Consider the following 22394-nt stretch of genomic DNA (forward strand, 5'->3'; position numbering starts at 1 on the left):
TAAATGCTGAAAGAACCCTAGAGGTCTCCCAAGTCCCAACCTCTCTCTGCATTTCACATGGGAGATTATTTTTAGATAATTTACATTTCATGTTACTTTATATACACCAACAACTCCACAGTCATTTTTCCTCTTTATCTTCCCAAGAGCTCTTTTTGGATCTATGCTGGTATGCATGCCCGTTTTTAAGAGGTGACCACTCAGAGCGGGGAAGGCACTACCCAAAGGCCAGCCCCAGGGGCGCAGGGGCTTCTGTGATTAAGAAGCTCAGACCCTGAGTTTTTCAATGTGTCCCTTGACGGTTATCCTTCCAGCAGACTCTTCCTGAGAGCAAAGATGCTCTAGCCTGGCAATGGTAATGATAACTGTGGCAAATATGCCCTGTGCCTGGGTGGTGGGGTCTTTGTGTGAGCCCTGGTCTCTCTGTCCAGTTCCAGGACCCACTTCAATAACCACTAAGCCGGACCACCTCTCCACCCATTCTGGGTCTTTGCCTGCCTTTCAGAAGCTAAAAACCTGGTTGTCAATCTTGGGCTGAGTTCTGGCACGGCAGAATGCATAGTATAATGAAAAGAACATGGGCTTCGGGTAGAGTCAGATTTGGAAGTGAATCCTGACGATTATTTGGCGTGGCATTCTTCATGCTCACAGGTCCCACTTGGCTACTTCACAATGGAATGAAGCCATCATTCCACCCTTTGCTGGGTAACCTCAGGCAGGTCACTGAGCCCCTACTTCATCATCTGTATAACGGGACAGGATGTCACGGATGTAGAGATTCAACAGGATGAGAGTGCCTGACCTGTGACGGGTGCCCAGTAAGTGCCATTTTCTCCCTCATAGGGCCTCGAAGTATTCAAGGAGGAAGACAGGCATTGTTGACGCTTTTTGTGCTTCATTCATTCAATAAACATTTGTTTAGCAGCCATTGTGCAGCAGGGGCTTGGGATATGGTCATGGGATCCCCAAGGTCCCTGCCCTACGGGAGTGCACCAATGGGTATGGAAGATGGCTATTGAACAAACCAGCTATTGATCACAACAGCCCGGGGAATGGGCCACGAAGGAAAGAGAGAGCTGTGATAGCAAATAATGCGTAGAAGGGGCTGCTTTTCTTAGGGGGATCAGGGAAGGCCCCTCTAAGGAGGTAGCATCTGAGCAGTGACTTAAATGACAGGTGCCAAGGCACGCTGTTCCTGCATTCCAGGCAGAGGGAAGAGCAAGGGCAAAAGCCCCAAGGTGGAAGGAGATTGGCATTTTCTAGAAGCTGGAAGGCGTCCAGCGTGGTGAGACTGAAGTGAGGGAGGAGGGGTTGGAGGGCAGTAGTCTTGAAGACCCTGGGAAATACTTTGGATGGCATTCCAGCTGCCATGGGAGCTACTGGCGAGTTTTAAACGAGCAGGACTATGGGGTAGAGAAGAAGTGCGGAGAGGAGGGCAGCTGCAGGGGTCCAGAGGTCTGTGGTCTTGGAGGTCAGAGGCCTGGAGCTGTCCCCACTGTGTGACAGCTCACTGCACCAGGCACGTCCCAGCCTCTTGCCCCAAGGGCTCCTGGGAGAGTGGAACGGCCAAGGAGTGAGAACGGCCTACTGCGGCCCATCCCCACTTTTGCAGAAACAGATCCTGGGTCTTCAGCCTATCCGTGTCACTGGGGTCCTTTAGGAGGGGCATGCTGGGTGGGGTGTGGGGTAAGTCTCCCACAATGCCCAACTCCTGGGGGAATGCAATCATGGTCCCAGGGGGCAGCTGCTCCTTTTTGATTCCCATTCTAGACACCTGCCAAAGGACAAAGTAGGCTGCCCCATGAATCAAAGGCCAGGAGATCCTCTGCGTTTTTAAAAATTTTGAGACAGGGTCTTGCTCTGTCTCCCAGGCTGAGTGCTGTGGTGCAATTGCTGCTCACTGGAGTCTCTACCTCCGAGGCTCAAGTGATCCTCCCACCTCAGCCTCCTCAGTAGCTGGGACCACAGGCATGCACCACCACACCCAGCTATTTTTTTTAAAATTATTTTTTGTAGAGACAGAGTCTCTCTTTGTTGCCCAGGTTGGTCTCAAATTCCTGGGCTCAAGTGATTCTCCCACCTTGGACTCCCAAAGTGCTAGGATTACAGGCATGAGCCACCATGTCCGGCCTCTGGATTTTTTTTTTTTTTTCACACTTAATCCCGGTGTCCAAGGGAGACTGGAGTTGAAGCACAGGGAGTCCAAGCCCCCAGGGCTCACGTCCACTCCGAATACAGATAGTAACGTAATGGGTCACAAGAGCTTGGTGATGAAGGGTTCTCAGAGTATACAGTCCAAACCCTGCCTCTGATAGATGGGTAAACTGAGTCCCACAGGAGCAAAGAGGCTCAGGGCCACAGGACAGAACCAGGTACCTGGCCTTTGCCTGATTTGGCCCAGATCACCTGCCTTTCACTGAGCTCTGACCCTCGGCCCAGATGAGCGGGAATGCCTGCAACTCGACAGTGAGGTGGCCCTGACTGTGCCACAGGAAGTTCCAGGCCTGGGGTGGGGCAGAGTGACTCAGGCTCTCACAGAGGCCTGTCCACCCAAGGGCCAGGAAGAGCAGAGAGGCCCCAGAGCCTTGGGGAGAGGTAGTTTCCACCACTGGGTGCTGGTGCCCCTTCTGTCAAGGTCTTGTGCCACCACCTGCCATCCCCCATTCTATAGCATCCCCCCTGCAGTCTGCCAGCCATGCTGAGCCGCTGCTGTACACCCGCCTCTCTAGAAAGGCCTCCTGACCTCTCAGGTTGGGTCAGGGGCTTTCTCTGGTCACTCACAGAGCCTTGGGCTTTCCCCCTCCCAGCTCTGACCACAGCATTTCACGATGGCCTCATTACCTGTGTTGACCAGTGCCCAGCACGGGAGTTGAGGCTGAATCATTATTGAATAAATGGATAAATAAGCAACGAAGCAAATGAATGAATGAATGGGCTTATCCCCAAAAAGCAGGTGCTAGACTGAAGTCTACAGCATTTTCCACCATGCTACTATGCTTCCTCCATAATCAATCCATCCATCATCATTTATTGTGCTTCTCCTAACAGGCTCTGCTGTTGAGTGACTGAGTCCCTTAATCTCTCTAAGCCTCAGTGTTCAGTGCCGATAAAATGGGAATATTAATAATTATCCCTAACTCACAGGGCTGTCATGAGAATAAGCACTCAACAAATGCTAGCTCCTATTGTCATTATGCCCATCCATCATTCAGAAGTTTATTTGGGCATCTTCTGTATGTCAGCCACCACGCTTAGTGTTTGGAATATAGTAATAAACAAGAGGGACCTGACCCATGAAGCTCAGGGACTAGCTGATTTTCAAAAGATCATGACAGGCCAGGCACAGTGGCTCACCCCTGTAATCCCAGAACTTTGAGAGACCAAGGCGGGTGGATTGCTTGAGCCCAGGAATTCAAGACCAGCCTGGACAAAATGTCCAAACCCCACGTCTACAAAAAAGTACAAAAAAATTAGCCAGCAGTGGTGGTGTGCACCTGTAGTCCCAGCTACTTGGGAGGCTGAGGTGGAAGGATTGCCTGAGCCCTGGAGGTAGAGGCTACAGTGAGCTATGATTGTGCCACTGCACTCCAGCCTGGGAGACAAAGTGAGACTGTCTCAAAAAAAAAAAATCATAACAAATGGGTTTAGAATTAAAAACAAAAAGTTACCATGAGGCTGGGTGTGGTGGCTCACGCCTGTAATCCCAACATTTTGAGAAGCCAAGGTGGGCAGATCACCTGAGGTCAGGAGTTCGAGACCAGCCTGGCCCATATGGTGAAACCCCCCCCCCCAACCAATAAAAATACAAACATTAGCCAGGTGTGGTGGTGGGCACCGGTAATCCCAGCTACTCCGGAGGCTGAGGCAGGAGAATTGCTTGAACCCGGCGGGCAGAGGTTGCAGTGATCCGAGATCATACCACTTCACTCCAGCCTGGGCAACAGAGTGAGACTCTGTCTCAGAAAAAAAAGTTGCCATGAGAACACATGGCAGGGGAGTGGGGTGCCCAGATGAGCACCTTCGAGAAGTCCCTCTCTAAGTGCCCTAAGGGTCCTTTGGACCGGAAGATGGAGCACTGGGCAAAGCGGAGGGGAGGAGAAAAGTGTCTCCACTCCTGCAGTGGCCCGTGCCACACTGCCTGTGGAATTACGACTGAGTGGGAAAAAATTCTGTCCACCTTGCAGAGTTTGAGATCCCCTCAAGTCCAGCATCCCCTTTTTTCCAGAAACTAAAGCATAAAGAGATAAGAGAACTAACTTGTCGAGGGATTTCATTCAAATGTCACCTCCCCTGAGAAGCCTTCCTTGACTGCCCTTCTTAAAAGTCCCCCAGTGGCCCTCCATTCCCTTTCTTTACTTGGTTCATCCTCATAGACTCAGTGCCACCTTCCTTTATAATACATATGTATTTGTTTCCTATCTCTGTTCATCTCACCTACTGGAATGTACATTCCTAGAGGGCAGGGCTCTGTCCTGTTCACTGCGGTATCTCCAACATCCAGAACAATGCCTGACACATAGTAGGTGTCCCATATGTGTTTACTGAATAAATGAATGAATGAAAATCCCTGAGAGAGAGAGAGAGAGAGAGAGTGTGTGTATTTTGACTATACACTGCAATGAGATCCAGGAAGATTTCTGCTGAATTGGAGAGGCAGAGGCCTTTTTTGCTTATGTTCATTTTGTCTTTGGCAAGTCGCTTCCCTTCATTAAGCCTCAGTTTCCTCGTCTGTAAAACGGAGCTAGTGCCTGCTTTGCAGAATCTTTGCGAAGCGTCAATCAAATACGGTGCAAAGTGCCTAGGTGGGGCCTGACACACAGTAGGTGGGCAACTCTGTCATTTCGATGGAGCCCTTGTTGGGGGAGGCCTGTGAAGGGGGATCCCAGGGCCTGAGCCTCCCTGCAGGACACAAAGGAAGCTGACACTGGATCTGTCCCGTCACCTGAACTCACCAGTAATTTATTGATGCTGGATGCTGGCACCCAGCAGCCTGCTGGGTCAGTCTCAGGGAGCAGGTGTAGGGCCCTCAGGCCTACCCCAGCCTCACCCAGGCAGGGAGGGGAGGGGAGCCTGGGTCTGCCCAGCCCAGGAAAACTGATAGGTCAGCCCTTACAAGTCAGCCCCCTTCTGTGTGCCAGGCAGTGCAGGCAGAAAAAAAACAAGTGTGGTTCCTGCCTGGCCTGAGCTCATAGAAGGTTGAAGTGGACATATTTCAAATAACCAAAATGGTGAAAGCTGCATGAGGGCCTACTATGTGCCAAGAACTTTGTACCTATAACTACATGTAAGCCTCATACATGGCTTAAATGTGCTGAGGTTGCACAGCTAGTGGGGGGCAGGAGGAGGGTTTGCACCCAGATTTGCCTGGCTCTAAAGCCGGGGCACATTACTGCCATCCCGCCCCACTCAGGCTGGCTGGGCCAATGGGCATTAAAAACAACAACAACAACAAAAAAAAAAACGGGCCTGGCACGGTGGCTTACACCTGTAATCCCAGCACTTTGGGAGGCTGAGGTGGGTGGATCATTTCAGGTCAGGAGTTAAGACCAGCCTGGCCAACATGGTGAAACCCCATGTCTACTAAAAATACAAAAATTAGCCAGCTGTGGTGATGCACACCTGTAGTCCCAGCTACTCAGGAGGCTGAGGCAGGAGAATCCCTTGAGCCTGGGAAGCGGAGGTTGCAGCGAGCTGAGATCATGCTGTTGCACTCCAGTCTAGGCAACAGAATAAGACTTTGTCTCAAAAAAAAAAAACAAAAAAAAACAAAACACTAGAAAAAAGCTCTTGGCTGGGCACGGTGGCTCACATCTATAATCTCAGTGCTTTGGGAGGCCAAGGTAGGAGGATTACTTTAGGCCAGGAGCTTGAGACCAGCCTGGGCAACATAGTGAGACCCCATCTCTACAAAAAATTTTGAAAATTAGTGGGGTGTGGTGGTGTGCACCTGTAGTTCCAGCTACTCAGGAGGCTGAGGCAGGAAGATTGCTTGAGCCCAGGAGTTGGAGGCTGCAGTGAGCTATGATGGTCAGAAATCTGGTGACAATCATAGTGGTCAGGGGGGCGTGGAGTGCTTTCAGTGGCCACTGCATTCCAGCCTGGGTGACAGAGTGAGATCCCATCTCAAAAATAAATAAATAAATAAATAATAAATAAAAATAAAAAGGAAGAGCTCTGGGAGTTGAAAACTGAGAGCAGGCCCTTTCCATGGGAGGCTTCTTTAAGGCTGAAACCTTTAACCAGCCTTCAGCAGGTAGATGGAGATACCAAAGCGGGAGTGTGTTTTAGGCCAGAGAAGCAGCCGAGTGGAGGTTTGGAGGGAAAAGGGAGCGATCTGTTTGGACTGTGGTGGGCATGCCCACCTGGGAGAGCACCAGGGCCCTAGAAGCAGGCAGTGGGCATGCTGGGGCTTTGAATGCTTGGCTAAGCCTTGGGCCTCCCTGGTGGGACATGGGGAGCCATGCGAGGCTGCTGAGCAATGAAGCCACTGTTTCCCCCTGACCTATGTATTGTAAGAGGCCTGCTAGTCAGGCCAGAGTGTGCTTGGCCTTCGAGAACCTCTAACATCTAGCTTCAGCCTCACCTCCCTCTACCAGCCCTCTGGACCTGGCACGTCACAGGCAGCCAAACACTTAAGGCTCATTCTCACCTCTGCACCTCTGTTCTCTTGGCCCCTTCTCCTGCAATGCCCACTCTGCCTATCCAGACCCTACCTAATTGCTCAGGTCTTTCTTCCAGGCCATTTCCTCCATGAAGCTTGCCCTGACCACACCAGCCCTGAGTTACATGCCTCAGCCTCAGAACCGCAGGGGGCCTGGGCTGGGAAAGTGTCCATCCTCCTCTCAAGTCCGCAGCACTCGCCATCCACCAAGATGGGCTGCTGCTTTTACCTGCATAGTAACTTTCTTCTCCTGGTAACAGCATCTTGAAATCCCTTTGAGAAACCGCCTCCTTCATATTCAGAGCATGTTGCTGGAGCCGTACTGACCTGACCACTGAAAGCATTGAATGACTAGGCCACTGAAACATCCCATGCCCCAAACACCGTGATTGTAACCAGATTTCTGAGAACACCGGCCGGGTGCGGTGGCTCACGCCTGTAATCCCAGCACTTTGGGAGGCCGAGGCAGGCAGATCACCTGAGGTCAGGAGTTCGAGACCAGCCTGGCCAACATGGCGAAACCCCATCTCTACTAAAAATACAAAAATTAGCCGGGTGTGGTGGAGCATGCCTGTAATCCCAGCCACTCGGGAGGCTGGGGCAGGCGAATCACTTGAACCTGGGAGGCAGAGGTTGCAGTGAGCCGAGATCTTGCCATTATACTCCAGGCTGGGTGACAGAGCGAGACTCCGTCTCAAAAAAAAGATTTCTGACAACACCCTTTGAGCCCCTAGGTTCAACCCCACCTAAAGGCCCTTTTCTTCCTCACTTAGGTCTCTCAGTGCTGGATTTCCTGCAACCCCATGAGCCCTGACAGATGTACCGTTTGTTCAGTGCAGTCAGACCCCCTCTGGTCTGGCCCAGATGGCTGTAGCAGCCTCCTCTCTGCACTCCTGGCCTCTAGGTTTTCCCCTCTGGTACACCAGAATAAAGTTCAAACTCCTTGGTGTGGCATTCGAGGCCTTTCACCATCTTGTTCCAGCCTCTGCTTCTCTCTGTGCCAACCACACTGAACCTTCCATTCCCCTGAACAGCAAGACTGTGTTCAGACTTGTTCGGATGCTCCTCGACTTATAGTGCAGTTAAGTCCTGATAAACCCATTGTAAGTTGAAAATATCATTGTCAGTCAGTCAAAAGTGCGTTTTTTTCTTTGTTCAGTTGGTTGGTTTTGTTTGTTTTGTTTTGTTTTTTGAGATAGGGTCTCACTCTGTTGCCCAGGCTGAAGTGCAGTGGTGAGATCACGGCTCACTACAGCCTCTACCTCCTGGACTCAAGTGATACACCTGCCTCAGCCTCCCAAGTAGCTGTGACCACAGGTGTGCGCCATCATACCTGGCTAATTTTTGTATTTTTTGTAGAGATAGGGTTTTGCCGTGTTCCCCAGGCTGGTCTCAAATTCTGGGCCCAAGCGATCCACCCACCTTGGCCTCCCAAAGTGCTGTTATTACAAGTGTGAGCCACAGCACCCAGCAAAAATACGCTTTTAACTTACTGCATTTCCAACTTATTCTAACAGTGGGTTTACCTGGACGTAACCCCTTTGTAGTCAAGGAGTATGCTGAATACATATCACTTTGGCACCATCGTAAAGTCGAAAAATTGTGAGTTGATCCCTTGTTAAGTTGGGGATCATCTGTATATGCTGTTCCCCTCAATCACTGGGACTGCCCTTCCCCACCAATTCTCTTCCTGAAAAACTCCTACCCATCCTTCAAGATCCCATTTGATTGTCACTCCGTCTGCCATGCTTCCCCTGACCCCTAGGCAAGATAAGATATCTGTTCTCTCCTGGCACCTCAAGCTCCCCGGCTGGTCTCCTTCATGCAGTGACCACCTGATGTGGTTATTCTCTTCCACCTAGCTACCTTCTTCCCCGACAAGGAGCTACTCAAAGACAGGGTCATGTCTTCTTCATTTTTCATCTCCCAAAGGGCCTATTAATAAATAGTTGTCAACTGACTGACTTACCGACAGGGCACTCAATCCAAGTTCATATTCCTGAAATCCTTGCAAACCATGAGGTAACTATTTTTGGGGGTCACCTTTTCCTGTTAACCACTCACTGGGTTTTCTTTACTGCAGGACTTCTCAGAGGCTTTCACATGCTAATAATGGCACTTCAACCCTCCCTGAAAGGGAGAGAATGCCAAAGCTGGCCTAGGCAACGGTTTGAGGTCATCTGGTCCACTTTAGGAATGGGGAAACTGAGGCCCAGAAAGGGACAGAGACTCATCCAGGCACTTGACGGCAGATCTGGGCCCTCAGTCCAGCCTTGTGTCCCCCAGTGCCCTCCTGTCTACATCCCACTGCCTCAGGCCCAAAACGTTAAGAGTGAGGGCTCTGGAGCCAGACTGCCTGCATTTGAGTCTTGTGCCCGCTCTCACCAGCTGTGTGACCTTGACTGAGTGATTTAGCCCCTGTGAGTTTCAATGTCCTCGTCCATAAGGTGTTGACAATAACAGCGCCTCCTATATGGGGTTGTTGTCAGGGTTTAAGTGAAGTGGTCCACATAAAAGCACTTAGCACAGGCCGGGGACGGCAGCTCACGTCTGTAATCCCAGCACTTTGGGAGGCCGATGTGGGAAGATCACTTGAGGCCAGGAGTTCGAGACCAGCCTGGCCAACATGGTGAACCCCCGTCTCTACTAAAAATACAAAAATTAGCCAGGCATGGTGGTGGGCACCTGTAATCCCAGCTACTTGGGAGGCTAAGGCAGGAGAATCGCTTGAACCCAGGAGGCGCAGGGTGCAGTGAGCCAAGAGCCACTGTACTCCAGCCTGGGCAACAGAGCGAGACTCTGTCTCAAAAAAAAAAAAAAGCACTTAGCACACTGCCCAGCACATAGTAGGCCCCCAATAAATTGCCACCAGCATCTCTATAACCTTAGATTTCTCAGGAAATACTAGACACACTGAGCCTTGACATCTTTGGAGAGCTGTGGTTCTCTCTGCAGAAAGATGCCAATTAAATACTAGGTCCAGGCTGGGCTGACCTCCCACATGGGGCCTGCTCCTGTGGAAGCCCAGATGTTGGGCCTTCCTCCTCCCTGACTTGAAAAAAAGGTGGTTTTTGTTTAGAGGAATTTTCCCCCCATTTTCATATTGGCTCTATAAATTGGATTTTGTTGAGTGGTTTCTGACAAGCAAGTCGTACAGGCATGTATGTGGAGGAGACGCAAGGCTGCCTCTAGCCATGGGGGTGGATCTGAGGCCTTGAGTTCTGCCAGCCACTGGCCGTGAGCTCAGCCCCTGGACAGCTGCATCCCAGGGAGAGTGTCTGTCCTTGGGGTGATCTAGAAGGGCTTTGCCCCTGGGGAATTCTTCTAGAGGTTTCCCAGAACCTTCCCTCAGAGGAAAGGCTCACTGGCAAATGGCCTGGCACCTTCCCCACCCCACCCCAGCAAACTCACGCCCTGGGTTCAGATTTGTGGTGTTGTGGTGGGGGAAGTCCCTGAGTCTCCTATCCCCAGCTCAGTCCCCTTCAAGATGGATAGTCAGGGACCATGAGGTGGAACACGGAGCTTCTCCATATCTTCAGCAAGCCAAATAAGAAGCTAATATATGAAAGCAAGAGAGATGTCAGTTAGACAGAAGGAGGGACTTCTGCCCTGCCAGATGGCTAAAACCTGGGCTGTGCTTGGCCTAGGAAAGAGCACTAAGCTAGGAGTTGAGACAGCTTTGACTGACAGATCCTGTGGGACTTTGGATCACTGCCTCATTTTCTCCCTCCCTCGGTTTGTTCATCCACAAAATGGGGATTATAATCAAAATGGGGATTATAATTCCTATTTGCTACAGAGCATTTCAAAGGTGACAATGGGGTGAGGCCTTGAGTCAGTGGCAGGGGGCTGCATCAGATCACCTCCGCAGGTTCCCTTTCCTCTCTTCTTAGAAGGGATTCCTAGGGCCAAGGCCTTAGTCTCAGGTGCAGGGGCCCAGCGGTGAAGTGTGTGCATGTGCAGATACACGCAGCACTCCGGCCACACTGCAGGTGCTAAGTTGTGTTGGTTTTCTCCCCCTCTTCTCAGGCCACTACCCAGATGCAAAAAATGGCCTGGGCAGAAGTTAGGAAGCCTGGGTCCTAGCCCTGGGTCCGCCCCTGACTTTCTCTGACTTTGGCCATGTCCCTTACCCAACAGGGCCTCAGTTTCCCCATCTGTGCCATGAGGAGTTTGGATGGTTTTGAGATTCTTCTCTCTCGGCTCTGTGAAACCCACAACCGGCCCAGTCAGGTCTGACCCCTGCTCACCTCCCTGGCCATCACTGGGCAGTTCAGATACACTGACCTTCCTTTGCTTCCTGGAATTTTCCAGCTCCCTCCCACCCCAGGACCTTTGCACAAGCCCTTCCCCCGCTTACCACAAATTCACCTATTTTTTTTTTAGATGGAGTCTTGCTCTGTTGCCCAGGCTGGAGTGCAGTGGTGTAATCTTGACTCACTGCAACCTCCGCCTCCCAGGTTCAACCGATTCTCCTGCCTCAGCCTCCGAGGTAGCTGGGACTACAGGCGCTCACCACCACCTCGCCTGGCTAATTTTTGTATTTTTAGTAGAGATGGGGTTTCACGTGTTGGCCAGTCTGGTGTCAAACTCCTGAGCTCAAGTGATCCACCCGCTTCAACCTCCCAAAGTGCTGGGATCACAGGCGTGAGCCACTGCGCCCGGCCAAATTCACCTGATTAGCTCCAATTCATCCTTAACAGCACTCAGCTCCATCATCACCTCCTGAACACCCCCAGACCCCTTCTCCAGGACGCACTCTTACAGAGTCCTATGCCCTTCCTTTGTAATACTTAACCACTCCTGCATTTCACATTTATGTTGTTCCTTGATTGAGAACTGTCCACTGCACCCCTGGCTGTGAATTCTATGAGGTCAGAGACTGGATCTGTCTTTGTCCCTGCGGTGTCCCTGACACCCAGCACAGGGCCTGGCACAGAGGAGATGCTCAGCCGTTGAATGGATGGGCAGACCACCTCCCCATTCTTTGGGACCAGTATACGGCTGTCTCTGCTCACAAAAGCTCCTCCCTCCAGGCACCCATGCAGAGCAGACCTGGTGGTGAGGAAGAGGGGAGGCCGCTGAGGACCTGAGGGGCTCCACCCTTCCCTGGGAGCTGAGGTGGTGAGAGGCCCTGCCTTCAGAAGGTGGGCTGGGAGACACAGGGAGCCCCAAGGGTTGCGTGCTGTTTACAGTGCACACCCACATCTGCGCTCTCTCGGGGGCTCTCCCAGCCAGCTGAGGGCTCCACAAGGGCAGGTAGTGTCAGCTCCATTTGCTAGACGAGGAAAACAGCCCCAGAGGGATGCTGGATGGAGGAAGGCTCACATACCTTCCTCATGATGCTGGTCATACCTCAGGCACAGGACAGGGCTGAGGTATGACCCCAGGGGTGATGAAGCTGGAAGGCTTTCTGCTCTCCATCTGACAAAGGCAGGAACAGGCACAGAGGGCAGGGATCAGCCTAGGGTGTTCTCAGCCGGTCAATAGCAAGGTGGGGACAATAGGAATCTATAATTCTTTTTCTTTTTAAATTGGTGGTTTTGGCCAGGCACAGTGGCTCATGCCTGTAATCCTAACACTTTGGGAGGCTGAGGCAGGCAGATCACGAGGTCAGGAGATCAAGACCATCCTGGCTAACATGGTGAAACTCTGTCTCTACTAAATATACAAAAAATTAGCTGGGCGTGGTGGCAGGCACCTGTAGTCCCAGCTACTCGGGAGGCTGAGGCAGGAGAATGGCATGAACCCGGGAGGCGGAGCTTGCAGTAAGCCGAGATCGCGCCACTGCACTCCAGCCTGGGCAACCGAGGGAGACTCCGTCTCAGAAATAATAATAATAATAAATAAAATAAAATAAATGGATGGTTTCTGGCTCTGTTGCCCAGGGTGGTGTGATCGCAGCTCACTGCAACCTCCAACTTCCAGGTTCAAGTGATCCTCCTGCCTCAGCCTCCCATGTAGCTGGGACTATAGGCATGCACCACCATGCCTGGCTAATTTTTTAAATTTTTTTGTAGAGACAAGGCCTTGCTATGTTGCCCAGGCTGGTCTTGAACTCCTAAACTCAAGCGATCTTCCTGCCTTGGCCTCCTGAGTAGCTGTAATCACAGGCGGGAACCACCGCACTCCGCTGGGAATCTGTAGTTTTTGAACTCTGATACCTTTCTCCTGCTAGGCTGAGGCAGAGGATTCCTGGCCTTGACCCTGGATGACCCTGAGGCTTCAGATGACGGATCACACCACAGGGCAACCCGTGGGAGTGGATAATGTCGGCAGAAGCGTTCTAAGGATTTGGGTAGCAGGATAGTGCCAGGCGGCCTGGGTTAGAACCCCAGCTCTGCCACTCACCAGCTGTGTGACCTTGCTCGGGTGCTTTTAACCTCTCTGCACCTCAGTTTCCTCATCTGTGAAATGGGGGAATTCTGGGTTAACTAGTCAATAGAACAAAGTACCCAGAGCAGGGAAGGTCTGAGACAGTTTCTAATAAACATGAACTCTAGAGCTGACCTGGCCAGGAACAAGGGGAGTGACTAAGTCCTCTCTCTGTACCAAGGCTCTGGCATAAGAAGTATCAGCTCCCAGCTTTGTGCCCTCAGGGCCACTGGAGAAAATGTCAGAGAAGGGCTTCAAAGATCACAGTGACTGTTTGAGCCCACTGCTACTCCACAACCCACTGAATCCTCATAAGGGCCCTATAAAAATCAGGCTCAAGGCCGGGCATGGCAGCTCATGCCTGTAATTCCAGCACTTTGGGAGGTCGAGGTGGGCAGATCACTTGAGGTCAGGAGTTAAGACCAGTTTGGCCAACGTAGAGAAACCCCTTCTCCACTAAAAATACAAAAATTAGTTGGACGTGGTGGCGGGTGCCTGTAATACCAGCTACTTGGGAGGCTGAGATAGGAGAATTGCTTGAACCCAGGAGGTGGAGGTTACAGTGAGCCACATCACACCAGTGCACTCTAGCCTGGGCGACAGAACGAGACTCTGTCAAAAAAAAAAAAAAAAAAAAAAGCAGGCTCTATTATTCTCCCACTTTACAAGTGTGAAAACCAAGGCTAAGGCCAGTGACTTGTCTAAGTTCCACAGGCTGTGACTTGCAGAAACAGGGCTTATGCCCGAGCCTGCTCTTGGGGTCACTTGCTCTGAAGAGCCCAGGAACCAAAGGGTGAAGACAGAGTTGAGTTGGCCCTGGGGAGTGGAGTCCTGGAGAGAGATCCTGAGCTGGGGCTGGCAGGCTGGGGAGAACCTGGGCAGCAGGCGTTGGTGGGAAGTGCAGGTACAGCCCTGTCTCCCCTGGAAACCAGGCCTGAGGTGTGCCCTGTTAGTCAATCACATCATTTGCCTGGTGCCTGTAGGGGCTAGCTCCGTGACGGCAAGGCTGAATCTTTCTTCCCCACTGTATGTAGCACCCAGCCCAGGCCCTGCCCACTGGCAGGCACTCAGTGGATGCTTGTTGAATGACTGAGTGGACCAGGCATCCTCCTCTGTGGTCACCAGACTGCTCAGCGATCATGAGCACCATGTTACAAGCAAGGAAACTGAGGCTCATGGTGGGGAAGTGAACTTTCCCAGCCCACCCAGGTCTGTCTGAATCTTTTGTTTTTGTTTTGAGATGGAGTTTCGCTCTTGTTTCCCAGGCTGGAGTGCAATGGTGCAATCTCAGCTCACTGAAACCTCTGCCTCCCAGGTTCAAGCGATTCTCCTGTCTCAGCCTCCCAAGTAGCTGGGATTACAGGCATGCGCCACAATGCCCAGCTAATTTTTTTGTATTTAGTAGAGGTAGGGTTTCACCATGTTGGCCAGGCTGGTGTTGAACTCCTGACGTCAGGTGATCCACCTGCCTCAGCCTCCCGAGCGGCTGGGATTACGGGCATAAGCCACCGTGCCCAGCCTGTCTGAATCTTTACCCTCCTCCAGGAACATGATCTCAGGAACACATCTCTCCTTTTCCAGCCGGAAGTACCTGAGAGAGACCCCAGGAGGTGGATAAGACTGCAGAGAGCAGGGAGCATGAAGCACCTTGCCCAAGGTCTCACCAGGCAAGAGAAGGGCAGAGAAGGGCGACTTCTTCATGGATTGCAAATCCCCAAAGTCTGCAAACGTAAGGACTCTCTTTAGGGCTCAAGGGGTCTAAACTTACCCTTTTACATAAGGAGAAACTGAGGGCGCCCCAAAAGATGTGTCATCTCCAGGGCCACCGAGTGGTTGAGCAACAGACTGGAACCCTGCGTAGCAAATGGAAAGGCCCCGAGGCTGGCACACAGTATGAGCTGAGGCCAGGGGGCTTAAGAGCGGCTGGGGAGGTGGGCTGGGGCCAGGCCAAGCAAGGAGTGTGGACTCCAGACCACAGCCATGGGGAGCCACTGGATTGGAAAGGTCTAGACACCATCTGGCTTGGGTTCTCAAGAGACCCCTCTGGCTAATCGGGACTGACTGGCCTGCAGGAGCATGGGATGGGAGTCAGGAGACTTGGGAGGGTCAGGCCAAAAGCCATGGAGTCATCTCTGCCCCTGGCCCTTTTCTCTCACCCCTTACATCTGATCCATAAGCAAATCCCTTTGGCTCCACCTTCAGAATATAACCAGAATCTGACCACATCTCACCGCCCAGTTGCTGACACCCCCAGCAACCTCTCCCTGAACCTGACCTCCAACCTGGCCCTGCCACCCACCCTCCATAACGCAGCCAGAGGGAAATGGCTGAAACAAGAGTCAGATCGCACCCCTCCCCTACTCCAAAGCCCCTGTGGCTCCCCACCTCACTCAGAATAAGTCCTGAGCCTGGCCCTCGAGGGCCCTGTGCGCTGGCCGCCCTGCCCATTCTGGCCATGTGTCCCCAAGGCTCTTGCCCAACCCCTTGCTGCGGCACACTCACAACTTCTTGGCATTCCTGCCTCCGGGCGGGTGTCTGCACATGCTGGGCCCCCTGCCTGGAGTGCCCTTCCTCAGATGTCTGCAGGGCCAGCTCCATCTTCTCCTTCCTGTTGTCAGATGCCACCTTCCCAGGAGGCCTCCCTAACCACCCCGTTTAACGTGGCCCCACATCTCCTCCCGTCACACACACATGCTTTCTCGGCTCCATTTTCTCCAAAATGTGCTTCACTTTCTAATGTACCATTTAATGAACTTATTCATAGTGTTTATTCCTAGCTCTCTCCCCCATCAGGATTTCAGCTTCCTGAGGACAAGGTTCTTTGAGTGGCCCATGCCCAAAACAGGCCTGGAGCATGGTAGATGCTTGGTAATGACGTGCTGTTGAACTTGAGTGGTTTTCCTAACAATTCTAGGTGGGAGATCACCCTCATCTCCTGTCACAGAGAAGGAAACTGAGGCTCACGGAGGAAAATAATTTGCTCGAGGTCACAAGGCCAGGACACTGTGGGGCTGGGGTTTGGACAGAGCCTCCTGCTCTGTCCGGCTCAGGCTGGCATGGGCTGGGAGCAGGACCTCTGAGCTGGCGTGTGGCAGGGGCCCTGCCAGGCACCCTGCGGTTGGTACCCTCCCTGAGGGGCCATGGCGGGCTGGGCCGGGAGAAGGTGGTGGCAGCCCTGGCAGTTCCACCCGTTCCAGGGTGGTGTAAGAGCAGGTTGGGAAAGGCCCAGGGGCACCAGATCCATCCTACGGTTGCCCAGTCCTCGGAGCCTGAACGGCCACGGGTAAGAAAGGAAGTCAGCAGGATCCAAAATAGGCCTGTGTTTCGGGAAGTGAAACTGGGCATTGGGGACGCCAGGCCGGAGGAAGGCCTGGGCCTCCTGGGTTGGGGGCCCCAGGGGCGGGGGTCTTTCCTTGCCTCCTTGGCCTGGGGACGGTGGGTCTTGGGACTGATCCCTGCCAGGACCTTGGGAATGGGCTCAGGCCCCTCTCACAAGCCATGTGACCCTGGACACATCACTTCAGCTCTCTGATCTTCAGTCTTCTCATCTGTAAAGTGGGACTAGGGGTAGGACTTGCCTCACTGGGGACTGGGAAGGTGAGACTGTACCCTGAAGCCCAAGATGGTCACAGTTACTCTTGGCGTTGCAGAGCCATCGTGGGTGCTCCTCCTCCGGGAAGCACCCCCAGATCCTTAGATCAGAATGAATCACTCCCTTCCCAGTGTCCCCAGCCCCTCTCAATTTCTTTCTATTTTATTTATTTATTTATTTATTTATTTTTGAGGCAGGGTTTCACCCTGTTGCTAAGGCTGGAGTGCAGTGGTGCAATCATAGCTTACTGCAGCCCCAACCTCCCAGGCTCAAGCGATCCTTCCACCTCAGCCTCCTGAATAGCTGGGACTACAGGCGTGTGCCACCAGGCCCAGCTAATTTTTTTTTTTATTTTTTGTAAAAATGGGGTTTTGCCATGTTTCCCAGGCTGGTCTCAAACTCCTGGGCTAAAGCCATCTGCCCACCTTGACCTTCCAAACTGCTGGGATTACAGGCGTGAGCCACCTTCCCATCCAGCCCCCTCTCAATTGCTTTTGGTTTCTGTTCACATATGTCTTTTCCACTAGAGGAGGCCAGAAGTCCACATGAGTCTTCTTGGTATCCCCAGTGCCCAGGATAGAGCCTGGCGGATTGGAGGTGCCATCCATGGGCCGAATGAATTAGTGAAGGAGCCAGAGTCAGAGGCCTGTGGATGCCGTTGAGGGTCTGATCCCTGCCTCCCGACAGCCAGCTCCTCAGAGGTGGCCTGGAGTTTTGGCAAGAGGAGGCTCTGAGGGCAGGTGAGTCATGTTTCCCCTGAATCTCAGTTTGCTCATCTGTAAGATGGATGAGAAATGGGACCCACAGCTTCTCTGTCCCAGATCAATGAATGGATCACCCAAGATGCCACTCTAGGAACCTCAGAGTGTGCCTGGGGCAGGGCTGCCCCAGAGTGGAACCCTTCAGGCCCAGGTGACCTGCATTCTACTTTCTCCAGCCCCTTTCCTGCCCTGGCAAGAAGCAGGACTTTGTAGCAAAAGAACTCAGGTGTAGTGGGGCGGGCAGGGAAGGTGTTACCACCTAATAACATCAGGAAGCTCCAAATAACGATGAAGTGCACAGGCTGCAGGGGGCCTTACACCATCCAGGCTTTACAGCTAAATCCCAGAGAGGTTAGGCTACGTGTCCAAGTTCACACAGCAAATTAGGGCAGAGCAGGGAGGGTGCCCAGCCCTCCTGACTTTTAGTCCCAGGGTTCATTCAGCCCATCTACCCTGAGCAATCGCTGGACACCTGTGAGCACATTTCACAGTCACCGCATCGTCACAAAGCGAGAATCAGAACACCCATCCTACAGATGAAGACCTCAGGCTTTGAGAAGGGAAGGCTCTCCCAGGACCTTTCTCACCCACCTGAGGCCCCACCCTTGGACCTACTTAAGGGCTCCTGAAGGTCCCCTGAAGGCTAGGCCTCCAAGCCCAGGACTAAACTCAGAGCTGTGTGGCTCCTCCAGGAAGGACCTCCGAAGGTCCATGTCATCCTGAACTTCCCATCAACCTTCTCATCCTACCAGTCTCACCCAGGAGTCAGCTGCTTGTGCACACTGGTGCCTGGAAGTCCCACTGTGCACTCAACTAGCTAGACTGAGAAATGAGAACAAACACGCGACCCCCGGCATTTGCTGTGTGCTGGGACTGACGGCAGCTCTCCTGAGTCTCACAGGATCTCTGTGAGGTCAGCTCTGCGATCAGCCTCATCTCACAGATGGGGAATCTCATGCACACCCGTGACTGAGCTCAGCTCTGAAAACCTGTTCGTCTCTCAGTTCCCAGCCCGGGGAGAGGCACCACTGTGCTAAGCACCAGGAGTCACTCCTGGCTCCTCCCACAGCCTCTCCCCCCACAGCCTGTTAAATCGACCTCCTAACTAAGCCACTAACCTGCTCTGCGAAATGAGACTAGTAACTAGTAATCTGTCAAACAGGATAACAGCCCAGGCCCGGGAAGAGTTGCAGGGACTTGCCACCACTGCCCGGCTGTGTGACCTTGGGCAGGAGAACCCACTTCGCTGGGCTGAGGTTTCCATGTCTATGAAGTGGGGATGATAATATTGCTCACTGTCCAGGGTCGTGGAGAGGATTCAGTGACCTCCTCCCTCTTGTCATCCCTGAGACTTTGCTCCAGAAACTCTTCCCATACAAAGTGCTCGTTTTTCTTGAATTTTAAAAGAACCCTTCTTTGAGCACCCCTCCCTTCTCTGCTGTCCTGTTTTTCTCCAGCTGTCCGGTTTTTCTCCAGCCCTTTGCTGGAACGCCCTGAAAACGCACCTATTCTTGCTGTCTCCAGAGTCTCTCTCGCCTCTTCTCCCTGCAATCCACTCCCCACAGGGTCTCCCCTCCCCTTCCTGAGGAAACGAAGAAACATCACGTTTCTAAACCTGCCCAACGCCATCTCTCAGACCTCCCCGTCTGGACCTGTCAGTAGCATCAGATGCAGCTAACACCTGCTGCTCCTTCAAACGCTGTTCTCCCCTGGTTGTGAGAAGAACCCTCCCTGCCAGTTCCCTGGCTGCCCCTTCTCAGTCCATTTTCTGCCTCTTCACCCATCTCTCCCTCACCTCTCAGGGTGGGGGCCATGGGCTCAATCCCTGGGCTGCTGTCCCTTTCCGTCCGCCTTCCTCCCTGGCTGACTTTAAAGACCGATTCTCTGCTGCCCTCCACACTGATATCAACAATCTGGACATCCCCCCTGAGCTCCAAAGCCACACATCCACTTCCTCCTGCACAGCTCCTCCGGGCTTCTCCAGGATCTCCTGATATTTGCACATAGGTCGGTTCCACCCTCAACCCTCCTCATCCCAGAGAATGGCGACTGCATTCTCCCCCGGCCAGGCCAGAACACTGGCTGTCATCCTCAACCCCTTACCCCATCCATCTCTAACTCTCTCTCATCTCTAATTCTTTCTCTCTGCGTCTCTGTCTCTCTCTCTGTCTCTGACTCTGTCTCCCTCTGTCTCTGACTCTCTGTCTCTGTCTCTGACTCTGTCTCTGAGTCTCTGTCTTTGTCTCTGACTCTCTGTGTCCCTGTCTCTGACTCTCTGTGTCTGTCTGTCTCTGAATCTCTGTCTCCCTCTGTCTCTCTCTGTCTCTGACTTTGACTCTCTGTCTCCCCCGTCTCTGACACTCTGTCTTTGACTCTCTGTCTGTAACTCTCTGTCTCCCTCTGTCTCTGATTCTGTCTGACTCTCTGTCTCTGATTCTCTGTCCGTCTGTCTCTGACTCTGTCTCTGGCTCTCTATCTCCCTCTGTCTCTGACTCTCTGTCTTTGGCTCTGACACTCTGTGTCCCTCTGTCTCTGACTCTCTGTCTCTGTCTTTGACTCTCTGTCTCCCCTGTCTCTGACACTCTGTCTCTGACTCTCTGTCTCTGACTCTCTGTCTCCCGCTATCTCTGATTCTGTCTGACTCTCTGTCTCTGTCTCTCACTGTCTCTGACTGTGTCCCTCTCTGTCTCCCTCTGTCTCTGACTCTGTGTCCCTCTGTCTCCTTCTGTCTCTGACTCTCTGTCTCTGTCTCTGACTCTCTGTCTCTGATTCTCTGTCTCTGTCTCTGACTCTCTGTGTCTCTCTCTGTCTTACATCCCACATCACTGCATCAGTGAATCCCATGGACTCTGACCCCAAACACATCTCAGTCCCCAGAGCTGCTCACATCCCCTCGGCCTCCCCGGGCCAGCCTCCATCATCTCGCCTGCATCTTCACTCCGCTGCCTCCCTGTTCTGGGGGCTTCTGCCCGTGCCGCCTGCAGTCTACTCTCTACCCGGCGGCCAGAGGGGCCCCGTCCCAGGAGAGTCAGGCCCGTCCCTCTTTGCTCAGGCCCTGCAGTGGCTCCTGTGTCACTCGGAGAAGCCCAGTCCTCATAGAGATCTTCTATGAGCCTGCACACCCCCGACCATGGCTTCTCCTGCCCAGTCTCCCTCCCCTGCCAGGCTGACCCCACCGTAGCTCCTGCCAGGGGTGTTTGCCTCCTGGAAAGCTCTTCCCCTAGCAGCAACAGCAGAAACGTCCTTCCTTCTTTCAGGGCCTGGCGTAGAGTCTCCTTCTGGGGGGGCCCAGCCCATGCCCTGTCCACCATCCTGACCACTGCCTGGCCCTTCCCCAGCTGTCCCCTCCTCTCTTCTGTGCTGCCCTCACACACCACCTATTTCATCTGTTTACCATGTTTGTCGTGGGTTCTCCCAGGAGGGCAGGGCTTTGGGCCTGTGTTCGCGCCGCCTCCCCCGGGCCTAGAATAGGGCCTGGCCTGCAGCCGGGAGCCAGGCCGCTCTTGGTGAAGGAGTGCCCAGGAGGGGTACAGTGAGGGCAGGCAGGGTGAGAGCTCACGGGGCCTGGGTGCAGCTATGGCAACGCAGCCTATGCCTGCCAGTCCCTCGGCGGGGCCTGTGTCCTCCCTGCCTGCACTGCTGTCCACGGCTCTCACTGGCCCTGCCTTCCTCCAGCCTGTGGCCCCACTCAGACCCATCCCATTCCCCACAGTGGATGCCAGAAAGGCCTGTAAAAACCTGGATCTCATTATGTCACCCCCTCCCCTGAGCCCTGCAGTGGCTGCCGGTGGCCCTCAGGATCATGTCCAGAGTCCCTGCGTGGCGTGGAGGCCCCCGGAGACCGGGCCACAGCCCCCTCCCCCGTCTCTTCCTCCCCTGCAGATCTGCCCCCCCATCTCCCTGGAGGTGGCCTGTTCTCCACGCCGCCCTCACAGGCTGCCTGGCGGACTCTCCTCACAGCGCCGTGCTTCCCGGGGCCCACTTGTACAGGCACCATGTGAGAAGGACTTCGGGCCATGTATAATCCTCCAAGGGCCCACAGGAACAGCAGTGACAACTGTGTTATGAAGCACCTACTGTGTGCTGGGGACAAGAATGGAACAAGAAAACATGCTTTGCCCTCATCCCTGGAGGCAGCTTCCAGCCAGGGAGGCAAATACCTCCTCCCCAGACCCCTTCCACAGATCCCCAAACTCTGCCTCTCTCCTTCAGCTCCCTGCTCAGATGTCACCAGCTCTGTGCAGCCTCCCTGCTACCAAGTCTAAAATTGCCATAGTCCCCCCAGTTCCTCACCCCTCTCCCTGCTTTCTTTGTCTGTCTCATCCATGAGGATGTGCCCTCTGGGAAGGGCAGGCAGGAGCTGGCTATTCTGTTCCTTGCCCTGTCCCCAGCACCGAGGACAGTGCCAGGCATGGAGGAAATAATTGCTGAATAAAGAAATAAAATCTACATTCTATGAGACATAAAGCACAGCTCAGATACATGGAGTGAGGGGTGGCTCCATTCTGACTGCGGTGATCCCGGTGGTCTCTCTGAGTAGGTGGCACTGAGCTGAGACCCAGTGATGTGAAAGACTGAGCGTGTGTGGAGGAAGAATATTCCAGGTGGAGGAAGCAGTAAATGGCAAAGGCCCCGAGACAGGGCTGAGCTCTGTGTGTTCCGAAAACAGTAAGTGAGGCCAGAGTTGAGTGAACCAGGGGAGAGCGGGGTAGGTGGGGCTGAGCTAGGGAGAAGTTTTACTAAGCCCTTTCCCAGGAGAGTAAACTGAGGCTCGGGGAAGCTAAGTCCAAGGCCACCAAACAAGGAGCAGCAGAAGCAGGCTAGACCTGGGTCTGCTGGTCTGAGGGGCCCTCTCTGTGTACCCTGGGACTCACCCACGCTCTACTCATTAATAGCTAACCCATGTGGGGCCCCACCTGGGTCAGGAGCCCCAGGTTTAGGCTCAGCCCAGTGACCTCCGGGGCAAAGCCCAGTGAGTGAGCCCAGTGAGTGGGGCCGGCTGGGG

The 22394-nt window shown here is 53.3% G+C and overlaps 1 long non-coding RNA gene across 1 annotated transcript; it reads left to right on the top strand.

Annotated features, from left to right (window-relative positions):
* The first annotated feature begins 149 nt into the window (after positions 1 to 149).
* On the top strand, positions 150 to 21856 carry LOC100938226 (uncharacterized). Its single transcript, XR_151776.3, has 3 exons — positions 150 to 818; positions 14582 to 14765; positions 21272 to 21856. It is a non-coding gene; the product is annotated as an uncharacterized LOC100938226 (long non-coding RNA).
* The last annotated feature ends 538 nt before the right edge of the window (positions 21857 to 22394 follow it).

This window comes from Pongo abelii, chromosome 21, assembly GCF_028885655.2.
Source record: "Pongo abelii isolate AG06213 chromosome 21, NHGRI_mPonAbe1-v2.0_pri, whole genome shotgun sequence".
NCBI lineage: Eukaryota > Metazoa > Chordata > Mammalia > Primates > Hominidae > Pongo > Pongo abelii.